Below are 9,423 nucleotides of genomic sequence, written 5' to 3' on the forward strand. Positions count from 1 at the left end.
CATGCTGGGCATGCACCTCACTCCCAGTTTCTGAGGGGCTGCTGAGGGTCCCATCACCCTAGTAGACAGATGCGAGACTTGAAGCCAGAGTGGAACAGGGCTCTGCCCAAAGTCTTCAGGTGCCTCTTGGTAGAACTGAGGCCCGAAATTTGCCAACGGAGGATTTTGACTTTTCTGTTTCTTTCATACATTTATTTGTTCATTCATTCATTTATTCACCCATCCAACGACCTTCCTTCTTGGCTGTGTCATGGGAGCTGCAGACTCAGAGAGGAATCAGACAAGCCCAGCCCTCAGGGAACTCCTGGTCTGATGGGCAAACAACCACATTACTAGTCAATGACAACATGGAACTGTTGTGACAACAATTCACAAGTCTGGAGAGCTGGGAGTGAAGCCCAGTTCAGCCTGGGGTACAAAGTGACTTCCTGGAGAAGGTGGAGACTGTGGGAGCAGAGGGGCCCCCAGGGGTGAGTTCGCAGCAGAGCGGGGATCACAGAGCTGGGAGAGCCACATGAGAGGACAAGACACAGGAGCCCAGGGGGGACACCCCACTGCGAACTCAGTACCCACCCAAACCCTGGTTCTTTTCCCCTCCTCAGACTGGCACTGCTTACCCCTCAATGGTGAGGGGGAAATGGAGAGGAAATGACATTCCAGCCAGTTGCCAGGGACAAATGTGGCTCTGCACTCAGGGCCCAAGGGGCATCCTTCCCTGGGCTGGGACTGAACACCCATAAGGGCAGGTCCCCTCATCCAGCCGCCTGTCCTCCTTCCCACAACAAACACTTCTTAGGCCCATACTACGTGGTCCATGGGGTCGCAGAGAGTTTCAGCAGAGAGTCATATCAGACTCTCTGCGACCCCATGGACTATAGCACACCAGGCCCCTGGAATCCTCCAGGCAAGAACACTGGAGTGGGTAGCCATTCCTTTCACCAAGGCATCTTCCCAACCCAGGGATCGAGCCTGGGTCTCCTGCACTGCAGGCAGATTCTTTACCTTCTGAGCCACCAGGGAATGGTTATTCTCACCAGTCACAATCATTTTAAGAAGGAGCAACCATGGTCTTTCCCTATACATGAATGGGACAGCTTTTTTTAAAAAATAGGTATTTATTTGGCTGTGCTAGGTTCCAGCTGTGGCATGCGGGATCCACGAGTTGTGACGTGCTATTGGACTCCCCAGTTGCAGCATACAGGATCCAATTTCACGACCAGGTATGGAACTTGGGGGCCCCGCATTGGGAGCGTACAGTCTCAGCCACTGGACCACCAGGGAAGTCCTGGGACAGCTTCTGAATCTATAAAAGATTTAGAAAGACACATTCAAGTCCTGGTTCCCCCACTGAGTGACTTGGAAATCTGGGGTCTCAGCTGGCCATCGGAGTAGTGACACCCACACCACTCAGAGTGACTGTGAGGACTGCCCAGAGAAGGCAGGCATACCAAGCACCAGCGGGAGCTCAGAAGAGGCTTGTCCCCTCATGCCCTGACCGTCAGGGAGAGCACCCTTCCCCAGGAAGGGAGAGGATGCTTCAGGGATGAGGCAGGGCCTGAAGAAGAGCCAGGGGGCCAGGGGCAGAGGCTCTGGGGCATGCTGAGACTCGCCTTATTGCCCCACTTGGGGAAGGGAGACGCTTTTCCCCACGAGTCCCCCAAGGCAAGCTGGCGGCACCATCCCAGGGGCTGATGTGACTTTTCACACCAGGAAACCAGCAGGGATTTGCCACCAGAAACCCTGTCATCTAGAACCAGATGGCTGGAGAGGTGCCCCACCCTGAGGCTGATGATCCATGGGAAGAGCTGTCTGCTAGAAGTGGCTGGGCCCCTTGGCTGAGTCCAGGAGAAGACATGACTAGGACCCCATGGGAGGCCCCAGGAGCAGGACTCCCCGAGAGAGGATGACCTCACCAAGCTGAGTGATGCCATTGGGTGGGCATGCGTCAGGCTGAGCTGGGCGTCACCACTAGGCAGACAACCCCCTCCTCACCAGGAACTCCACACAACACCCTGCCCCCCCCCCCCCCCACATCCCCAAGCAGCCTGGTTGCAGCTAGTGTGGGCAGGGGTAGACTCAAGGAAGTTCTCCAGCACTGCTCATAGTGGATTTAGGCCAGCAAAGCACTCTGGATGCTACCTCCTAGAGGGTTAGGGTTAAGTCCAGCCATAGGGGCAGCCCTAAGTGACCCCCAGAATGTTCCCCCCAAAGAAGCTGAGCACAAGTCTTAGAAGAACAGGAGGGAATGTGCTTAGAGTCATCATGAAGTCAGCCTGGGAGTCAGGAGACCGGGGTCCTGGGCCTGGCTTGTTGTGGGACTGGGCAGGAGCAGTCCCACTCTGTGCCTCAGTTTCTCCTTCAGACAACACAGGGCCCAGGTCTCGACACCAAGGGCCCTTCTATCTTTGACTTGTGCGTTGCTTCAAAACTGGGCACCAGACCCAGGGGCCCCAAGGTGGACTACAGGCTAGAATTTTCCTCACTGGCGCCTAGACCAGGCCAAGGTCACACAGCAAGCGGAGGATACAGCCATCGTTGTACTGTGACCCAGAAGTGCAAAACACTCTGTGGGCCCCTCCTTTCACCCATCCCCAGCCCTGGGATTCTCTGGGGCAAATACTTGCAGCTCGTTACCATGTCCTGCTCCTGCCGGCCAGTTCCTGTGGGCAGCCTTACCTCTGGCTTTTCCCGGCATCCGGCCCACTCACCACAGGGCTCCTTGGAAAGTCTTGGTGTTTGGGCCTGGTCTGATCTCAGACCATGAGCCACCCACCCGCCTAGCAGGGCCTGCCCCTCCCCAGATCACTGGGTCAGCCTCTTCCTTGGCCTCGGCCGCTGCTCGCTATCTCACAGCCGCCATGTGACCATCTGGCACTCAGGCCCCAGGGCCCTGCCTGACTCAGAACAACTGAAGGCCTCCCAGGCCCCAAGACTGGGAGGGAGCTCACTTTTGAGGGCCATCCACCCCAGGCACCCCTGACAGCCCCCCATGGGCCTTACTCAGACCTTTGGGTACTTGTGGCTCCTGCTACCCTTCAGCTGAAACCTTACCCTGCCCGCAGCCTGCCGATCTCCATTCCACTCACTCACTCACCTTCTGCACTTCTGTTTCCTCTTCTGCAAAACCAAGGTAATAACTGCAGCCTCTTACCTGCCCAGGCTTTGTTGGGATCAGAGAGGCTGTGAGTGTGCAAAAGCGCCTAGCACGGCGCCTGTCTCGTGGCAGCATGCACTGACCTGGTTAACGCTCTGCCCTGAGTGTTCCTGTCGGTCACCTGGTCACCCAGAGAGGCCGCCCTGAGCTCCAGCTGGCGCTCCCCACCCAGAGGCTCTCCAGGGCTCCCAGCAGAGGAGCCAGGCCCAGGGGCACCCAGTCACATGGTACAGTCACAGCCTCGGGAGCCCAGGAAGGGGTACCTAAACTCCCACACCTCAGAAGCCCCACCAAGTCCTGGAGGTTGAATAGGATTCTGACAGAGGACAGGGACGGATCAGCTTGACGGAACCAGGGCAGATGAGGTCTGTGAGAGAGTCATGGCCTTGTTCCAGGGCCTGAATTCCAGGCTCAGGAGCATCCCCCAGGGTTGGTGGGGCCAGGAAGTGCTTCAGCAGGGAGGATGAAGGTCAGATCTGTGTATGAGAAAAATCCTTGGATTGAGTGGGGGCACAGTGGGGTGGGGAGAGGCACAGGCAGGCATGGAAGAGACCACCCTGCAGGGGTCTGCGAGGAGATGGGGACGAAGGTCCAGGCCAGGCAGATGGATGAGGACTGAGTGGAAAAGAGGCAGTGGGGATGGCGAGGCAGAGGCAAACTGGAAGAGGGACTCAGCAGGAGGAAGGGACAGCAGTACTTCCCACATCAGGCACTCAGGAGCACCCATGAGATACTAACCCACTTAGTGACTCAAGCAAGCCCCTCCCTCTCTGGGCCTTAGTTACCTTAAACATCCTGCAATTCTGTAAAGCAAAGCAAGTGGCCCTCTTTGCTCTTGGAGGCGGGAGAGTAGCCCACCCTCCCCGGGGAGTAAAGCCCACCTGCCCCCGCCCCCACACACATGCACCCCAACCCAACCTTTCTCAGCACCTCATCAACAGAGATAGGGCCCAAGCAGGCCTGGGGGTCTCCCCGCCCAGGTGAGGGGCAGGTAGCACTGCCCACGGGGCTGGATGCACAGGGAGGCAGCGCCATCTACTGTCGAGCTGGGAAGAGCTCACCATTCCCAGGAGCCTGGCTCTGACCTTAACAAGCCCCCAGGGATTGAAGCCTACACAAGGGTTCCTACTGGGCCCTCTGCCCTGGTTCCCTCTCCTCTGGGCCTCTCCAGGTGGCTTACCAAATACATTCCCTTCTCTAGTGGATTCTGACCACATCATTATCTTGTTCAGAAATATTTTATGGCTCCCCTTTGCCCTGGGGTTCCATGCACACTCAGCCTAACAGTCAAGGTCCTACACCATTCCAGAGCCCCCCGCCTCGATTCCTAAATAGCAAAACACGCAACAGCCACCTAAACTCTTCAAATTTTCCCCACCCCCATGACTTTGCCTTTGTTGAAAATATCCTTCTCTGCCTTCTTGGCTTAGAAAACTCCTGCACAGCCAAGTGAAAGTCACTCAGTCGTGTCCAACTCTTTTCAACCCCATGGACTGTACTGGAATTCTCCAGGCCAGAATATTGAAGTGGGTAGCCTTTCCCTTCTCCAGGGGATCTTCTGAACCCAGGGATCAAACCCAGGTCTCCCGCTTTGCAGGTGGATTCTTTACCCGCTGAGCCACAAGGGAAGCCCAAGAATACTGGAGTGGGTAGCCTAGCCCTTCTCCAGGGGATCTTCCCAACCCAGGGATCAAACCAGGGTCTCTTGCATTGCAGGCAGATTCTTTATCAACTGAGCTATCAGTGAAGCCCACACAGCCGTCAAAGGCCAATGCAAATGCCACCTCTTTGGTGAAGGCTTCCTTAATACACCTTATATTTGAAGTTCAACACTGAGCCCCAAGCCTACCCCACTGCAGGGATTCAAGCCAATATTTTTCTGGGTACTCCTGCCAGTCCCTGGGCTGCCCTTTATTTCTGCATAAACCAGGAATGTTTCTATGTTCATCTCTTGCTCTTCTCGGGCTCTGAGCTCCTTGAGGAAAGAGTGTGGGTGTGAACCACTGCTTCCCCACATAAGGTCTGGTGTTCAGTTAAGTAGCATTTATTAAGCATCTACTCAGTGTCACTGGACTAGAATCTTTCCCATGCCTTATCCCATTTCAGTAACTCAATTCACTTGTGTTGAACAAAGAAGCCTTGATCATTTTGCTCCCACCAGTAGCCTGCTGCATGACCATGGGTGGCTCGCTTAACTTTCATTGCGGCAAAGAGAAGGGTGTGATAACAGCACTGTAATGGTCCCTCTGGCGGGGATCTCCCATGCTTTGCTCACATATGTCTCACCTGCTGTTCCCAAGATGCCCATGTCCCATGCCCTGATACTTGCTGCGGCCATTCCAAGCCAGGCCCTTGCCAGTTAGTTCTCTTGGAACTGCAGCTCCGGGCTTGTGTTCCAGGTGCCTCTGCCTCCCAAGGAACACCAGGCCCAATCCCATGAGACTCCAAGCCCTCCTGGGGGACTAGGCCCAGGTCTGGCCTCTAGAGGTCTGTAGGAGGGGGTACTTTTGCTTCCCCATGAGGATGGGGGGAAACCAGATTCACAGGCTGGAGGAGGAGCTCATGGCAGCCTGGGAAAGAGTACTGCTAATCCTGCAGTGCTCAGAGCTTTCTGGGAACTATGGAACTCCACTGGAAACTGGATGACTGAAGGGGCAACAGTGGGGACTCCAGGAGCTATCCTACCCACCCCTGTAGTCCAAGGTGGGCAAAGGGGCCCTGATTTGCCTTTTGAGAGGTCCAAAGCAGAGCCTCGTGCCTTCCAATCCCAGTCTTAAAATCATTCTGCTAACCCACTCTGTGACTTCTGAAAATTCCAGAAAAGAAGTTTTAGGAGACACTCTTAGAGACGTTTGGTTGGTTCATGGCTGACCAACTTTAGTGGGGGGAAGAACGCTCACTCACTGAGCACATCCTCATGCCTGGCATACAGAACCCTTCAAGGGAGGATTATTATCCCCATTTATGGATGAGGAAAGCAAGGCTAGAGAGAATGAATGACTTTCCCAGGTCACAAAGCAGGTCTGCTAGGATTCTAATGTGATCTTAACCACCAGGCTGGGCTCCCTTGAAGGCTGCTGCACACAACTTAATTCTACAACAGTGCAAGACAGCAAATAACCAAACACAAGTTCTGATGTTCTGAAATCCATAAAGGAGCAGGGAAGGTTTCCTGGAGGTGGTGAGGTGAGGCACACTGAATGAGGCCTTAGATCTAAGCTTGATGGATAGGAAAGGAGGGGCACGTCGTGGGAGGAACACATCATCTTCCTCCTTGCTTCCTACTTGGGAAAGGGTGGGCCACCCACCCATCATCCAGTCTAGCACTGAGTCCTATCCACAACCCTCAGAAGTTTTCCAGTCCATCCCTTTTCCTCCATTCCCACTGTAGCCACCTTGACCCAGCACCATGACCTCTATCTACAGTCTCCTCACTCATGTCCTGCCACCCATCTATTCCACCTCCCACATATGCCAGAGTGCTCTTTCCTAAAAGCAAATAACCTGGTCAAAACACACGTCCTGCTTACAAGGCTACAGTGCCTGCCCCACAGGGTTTACAAGGCCCTGTTTTGGATTGGTATTTCCCTGATGGTCAGATGGTAAAGAATCTAATTCTGCCTGCAATGTGAGAGATCTGGGCTCCATCCCCGGGTCGGGAAGATCCCCTGGAGAAGGGAATGGAATACTGCAGTATTACTGGAGAATTACTTCCATGGACAGTTCATGGGGTCGCAATGAGTTGGAAACAACTGAGAAGCTAACACTTTCACACTTTGCCACTTTCTCCAGAGCCATCCTGTGACACTTCAGCTTGAACTCAATACTTCATTAACACAAAATACCTGTTATTTCCCCAACTGCCACCCTCGGCCATTGCATATTCTGTTCCCTCTGTCCGGATGCGTTCATCTTTCAGAGTTTGGCTTATATATCCCCAGGAAGCCTTCCCTGACCCTTGGGTCGAGTGCAGAATCCTCCTGCAGATTTCCCTCATGGGTCTGTTCGCCTCCGAGGGCAGGGCCCCGCACTTGGGCAGCGCGGGGCTGGAGCTCCAGGCGCCGTGGCATGTACCCTGTCCGGGAGTGCGTGTGCGCCCTCAGACTTCCCAGGCGGAAACGCGCTGACTCGCGTCCAGGCTTCCCCTCTCACAGTTCGCGCGGAGAGGAGATGGTCCAGGTCCGGAAGGCGCGCTGGAAAGTCCGTTTCCGCCCGCTCTGATCCAGGGAATATTTATGGGCTGCTGGAGGGCTGGTCGGAGGGAGGAGGGGGCCTCGGCTGCCCAGCAGGCGGGGAGCGCCGTGCACTCAGGTCCCCTGCGGTCCCCGGCGGGGGGCCGGCGCGTGCGGAAAGGGGATCCCGAGCCCCCAACCTCAGGGCGCGTCCGCAGCCTATTAAGGAGGCGACCGCAGCCTGGAACTAAAGAGCCCCCAGCTGTTTCCTTCTACTCCGGGCGAGGCGGATGATTGCGGCAAGCAGCCTGGGGAGGGAGGCAGGTGTGGAAAGTGCTCGCGGCACTTCGGCCCTCGGAGCCTCGCGTGACTCTCCCGCTTCGCAGGCAGGAAACTGAGGCGGTCCCAAAACAAAGCCAAGAAGGGCAGTGCTAACTCCAGGGTCGCCGCTCTGCCCACTGCGCCGTTTGGCATCAGTGCAGGCCCAGGGCGGTTCATTCTTTGGTGAGCACAAGAATCAAGGGGACAGTTGTTAAAATGCGGATTCTAGGGTCTCCCATTGGTTAGGTGGGTCTAGGGTGGGAGCCAATAACTAGCTTTTTAAAATAAGCAAGCAGGCCATACACCAAGCATTGTGAAACATTGGCGAAGAGGTATTTTGGAATGGGAGGGCTCCCCTCAACTGATGGCCACGATAAAGCTAGAGTGAAGAGGGTGGGAGAAGCAGGGAACCTGGAATTAGAAGGGATGGAATTGAATCCCGAAACCAACATTTTCTGCTGGGTTACCAGGAGCTAGTGATAAACCTCTCTGTGCCTTCATTTTTCTCTGGCCCAAAATGGAAATAACCTTCGGCTCACTAGGTTCTATGATATCAAAGAGATGTGTGTAAAAATGCTTTGCACACTGACCCACCACCATCATTATTATTTGCTGTCACTGCCAATCCTCTCGGCAAGGAGAGAAGCCAGGCTGAAGTGGTGGTGGTGGTGATGAGGTCAGATGCCACCTCCTCTGTAAAGCCCACGATGATTCAGTCACTTGGGATGAAGCCCTCCTTCCCCTGGACTGCACACCTCTCAACTTCTTTACCCCTATTCGGTGCTCCTTCTCTGCCTAGGGCTGACATTTTTTTCACCAGAATGTGAGCTCCTTCTTTGGGGAGCCTCTGAGTTAAGAATAATGTCAGAGAGGCTGGGTAGTAGAGACAGAAGTTCAGTCCTATCACTCATTAGTTGTGGGATCTTGGTCTGTGGATCCACCTCTCTGAGCCTCTGTAGCTATAACTTATGAAAGATTAAGTGGAATGATGACTGTAAGTTTCTGTAATGTCTATCACTCAGTACTTGGGTAAAATAAGATATAAGCTTGGGAGACTGAGGAAGGCATCACAAGGGGTGGCTTTTGATCTGCGCTTTTAAAGCCAGGAGAAATTGTAACAGGTAAAGAACTGGTGGGGAGTGCCCCTACAGGCCCTCTTCATATTCTGGTTACACTCTATTTACTTCTGTAAATTGGAAGCAGAGAATTCCTGCTCTGAAATGTGTCGCTGTTCATTTAAAAATTGAAATGGGATAAAGATAGCAAGTTGAACACACACTGTGGTCTTTCCTGAAACCAACTAAAACAACAGTAAAGGGATTTAATCAAAATATTGGAAACCAGATGCAGCCAACGAAGAATGGTAACTGACTGAATCCTAAACAGGCAATAAAGAAAGTTGAAGAGCAGCCCAGTTCACACGTGAAACCCCCAAATGGTCCAGGAATTGGCTGTCCCAGGTATTTCTGGAAATTGGGTGGGTGGGGAGGCTTAAAAACAGGAAAATTGTTTGAAAATCTATTTAAGAAGCAATCAGACTCCAGACACTCTCCCCACCTGGTCGAAAACTGAAGGTCTGTTCTCAGGAGAGGTAACAGAGTATTTCTATTCTGGGGGCACACTGACAGGAATAAAGCCAACACTTTGTATGCAATATTGAGGCCTTCTTTCCCCACTCAGCTACCCAGACTCTGGCTGCCAGGAGAGTACCCTCCAGGCAGGAGATTGGAAGAGTTTTCTCTCGACCCACTCAACAGAAAAGACATGGAATGGCCC

At 53.9% G+C, this 9,423-nt stretch overlaps 1 long non-coding RNA gene across 1 annotated transcript; it reads right to left on the reverse strand.

Annotated features, from left to right (window-relative positions):
* Window positions 1–1,095: 1,095 nt before the first annotated feature.
* On the reverse strand, window positions 1,096–7,672 carry LOC139036991 (uncharacterized). Its single transcript, XR_011489770.1, has 2 exons — window positions 7,000–7,672; window positions 1,096–1,303 (listed from the first exon to the last, which is right to left on the reverse strand). It is a non-coding gene; the product is annotated as an uncharacterized lncRNA (long non-coding RNA).
* Window positions 7,673–9,423: the final 1,751 nt, after the last annotated feature.

The sequence above is a fragment of the Odocoileus virginianus genome, chromosome 10, assembly GCF_023699985.2.
Source record: "Odocoileus virginianus isolate 20LAN1187 ecotype Illinois chromosome 10, Ovbor_1.2, whole genome shotgun sequence".
NCBI classification, from domain to species: domain Eukaryota; kingdom Metazoa; phylum Chordata; class Mammalia; order Artiodactyla; family Cervidae; genus Odocoileus; species Odocoileus virginianus.